Consider the following 3,282-nt stretch of genomic DNA (forward strand, 5'->3'; position numbering starts at 1 on the left):
CTGAGTTCATAGAGAAGACAGCACAAAGAGATAAAGAGTGAGGGGAGATATCCAGTGGAGCAAATAAACAAATCTTAAGACAAGAGTCATAAACCTAGATTGGTAAGTAACATCCAACACTCATTAATGATGACAACCTTTGGTCAACTATGATTAAGAAGGTACTTCTTTAAACTGAAAATAATATCTATAAAATATATACATCAAATTTTATATTGTTGGTAAAATCTTAAAAATGTTTCCATAATTGATATGAGAGTGCCCAAGATCTCCATTTATATTTAACATTGTCTTGGGAAATATCAGAGTCATAAGAAAAAGAAAAAAAATAAGTAGAAATTGAAAAGGAATAAATAAAATCCCTACCATTCATAGCAAGCAATTTTGTATATGTATAAAACCCAAACGCAGCTTCAACCTGAGTTTCGGCTTCTCATCTTTCTCCCTGAACAACATGAGCTTCAGCACATACTCCAGCTTCTCCAAAAATTACTGGACCCTAGGCTCCATACAATGTCCCAGCCACCAGGTCTGCCTGGCCACCAGTGCAGCCAGCAACTATGCAGGTACTGGGGCACTCGGGCATCTGCATCTCGGTGGCCCACTCCACCAGCATGTGGGACAGCTGAGGATCTGGGGGCCTGGGTGCAGGGATTGCCAGGGTCTGCCAGGCATAGTGAGCATCCAGAGCAAGGAGACTGCAATGCCTAAATGACTGCCTGCCCTCCTACTTGGAGAGGGTAAGAAGCCTGGAGGCTGATAATGGGAGACTGGAGAGCAAAATCCAGGAACACCTAGAGAAGAAGGGACCCCAGGTCAGAGACTAGGGGGCATTATTTCAAGACCTCTGTGGACCTGAGGGCTCAGATCTTTGCAATTTCTGTGGACAGTTCCCACATTGTTCTGCAGATTGACAATTCCCATTGTGTTGCTGATGACTTCAGAGTCAAGTATGAAATAGATCTGGCCATGAGCCAGTCTGTGGAGATGACATCAATGGGCTCCAAAAGGTCACTGAGGATGTCAGTATCATACAGCTGCGGTTGGAAACAGAGATCGAGGCTCTCCAGGAAGAGAGCCTTCTCTTCATGAAGCAGAACCACAAGGAGGAAGTAAATGGTCTACAAAGCCAGACTGCCAACTCTGGGTTGCCTGTGCAACTGGATGCCCCCAAATCTCAGGACCTCAGCAAAATCATGACAGATATCTGGGCCCATTATGACAAGTTGGCTTGGAAGAAATGAGAGGAGCTAGACAAGTACTGATCCCATCAGGTTGAGGAGACCACCGCAGGGGCCCCATTGCAGACTGCTGAGATAGGAGTTGCTGGGGTGACACTCACAGAGCTGAGACATATGGGTGAGTGCTTGGAGACTGACCTGGACTCAATGAGGGATCTGAAGGCCAGTTTGGAGAACAGCCTGAGAGAGATGGAGACCCGCTATGCCACGCAGATGGAATAGCTCAATGGGATCCTGCTGTACTTGGAGTCAGGGTGGCCCAGACTCGGGCAGAGGACCAGTGCCAGGCCCAGGAGTATGAGGCCTCACTGAACATCAAGGTTAAACTGGAGAAGGGGAAGACTCTGATCTTGGTGACACCCTGGACAACAACCACTCCTTACAAACCGTCCAAAAGACCACCATCCGAAAGACTGTGGATGGCAAAGTGGTATCTGAGGTCAACAATACCAAAGTTTTCAGGTGCTAAAGGCAGCAGAAATGGGGCATCCTTGGAGGGGAAACAGGACAATAAAAAGTAAAAATGTGCATTAAAAATAAATAAAAACAAAGCCCAAAGGAGATTACAGATAAGCTATTACATTAAAAAATAAATTTACAAGTATCCCTAGACATGAGATCAATATGACTTCATCAATGTTGTATATTCATGCATAGATACTCACATACATACACACACCAAACTAGACAACTTATTATTTACAAATCTCAAACATATCCTCCTTAAAATGGAGATATGGAACACTTCTCCCTCCTCCTTTTCTTGTATATACATCACTTGAGTATCTGATAGTTCTTATTAAAAAATGCAAAACCTCATACATTTTTGCTTCATTGAGTTGCAGCATTCTCTTTTCCTTCCTATTAGTTGGTTCCTGATGCTCCTTCTTACTCTGAACATCTGTGATTCCATGATTCATGGATATAGCCTACAGAACTGCACAATCTGATACCAGCTGGGTATATACATTCAGCACACATTTCCTTATCTCCTATAACACCCTCTCAACTCTTGTTATTCTCCTACATTCCTAGAACATAGAAATAGTGCCCTGTTTTTTTTGAGAATTACTGAAATATTTTATTGTTTTAAAAAGAATTTAATTAAATGAATGCTGATCAGTTCTTCCCATCATTTACAATATCTCATGAGGATAAATCTATCCACTCACAATCTGTCATTGTACAGCAGTAACTGCATAATGTACTGCAGGTATTATGTGTATGTATAGATGTAGAAATATCTCATCTCTTTTAGCATTCAATTTGTGTCCCATGTCTTCTAATGTATATTTAGCACATTTCTTGCTGATACCTGATATTTTGAGCAATAATGTTACATGAACTAGAGAATTAAAAAATGAATATAACATGCCCTTTCACAAAAGGAGAATATATACTAGAAGTTAAAATGGATTCATCAACCATGGGTTCTGATTTTTAGGTAAAAGATAACTAGATTGTTCAATAGAGTGATGCCATGTTTTCAGTACCTTAAAAGATCCCAGTGTAAAGGAGAAATAATGTTTAAAACTCATGCTTGTAGAATTTTTTAAACTTACTGTAATAAAACTGTACTCATTTACATTGAGCTCTGAGAAAAATGTAGTATCATTTTCTCATTTTCCAAAAGAAGTGCGAAATCTCCAATTAATATAAAATTGCATTATGACTCAAAGGAATGCAAACATGAACTGCATCTGTAGCTCCAATATTATCCTTTTGACTGGGACCATTTTGAGAGCTGATAAAGTACTTTGTCACTAATAGTTGTCAGGTACCAACAGTAAACTCATTTTGAGTTTAGAAAAGGTTTAATTCTTTACATGGATGGTTAAAGTGAACTTCTAAGTATTTCAGTCACTTTACCTTGGAGGATATAAGTTTCATATCTGACAAGTGAGAGAATTATATTATAAAGGCTCTAATATTTCTCTCCATTCTAGTGTTCTATGAGTCCATGTACATAAATAACTACAGTTCAAGTGTCTTAAGAACTGAGGCAGCTCAGAAAGGGAGGAGATGACCTCCAGATGGGAAG

General features: G+C 40.0%; 1 pseudogene; it reads left to right on the forward strand.

Moving 5' to 3' along the window:
* The first annotated feature begins 413 nt into the window (after positions 1–413).
* On the forward strand, positions 414–1,710 carry LOC118980822 (keratin, type I cytoskeletal 18-like; annotated as a pseudogene).
* The last annotated feature ends 1,572 nt before the right edge of the window (positions 1,711–3,282 follow it).

This window comes from Sturnira hondurensis, unplaced genomic scaffold (genome assembly GCF_014824575.4).
Source record: "Sturnira hondurensis isolate 20B ecotype Veracruz unplaced genomic scaffold, ASM1482457v3 Scaffold0023357, whole genome shotgun sequence".
Taxonomy (NCBI): domain Eukaryota; kingdom Metazoa; phylum Chordata; class Mammalia; order Chiroptera; family Phyllostomidae; genus Sturnira; species Sturnira hondurensis.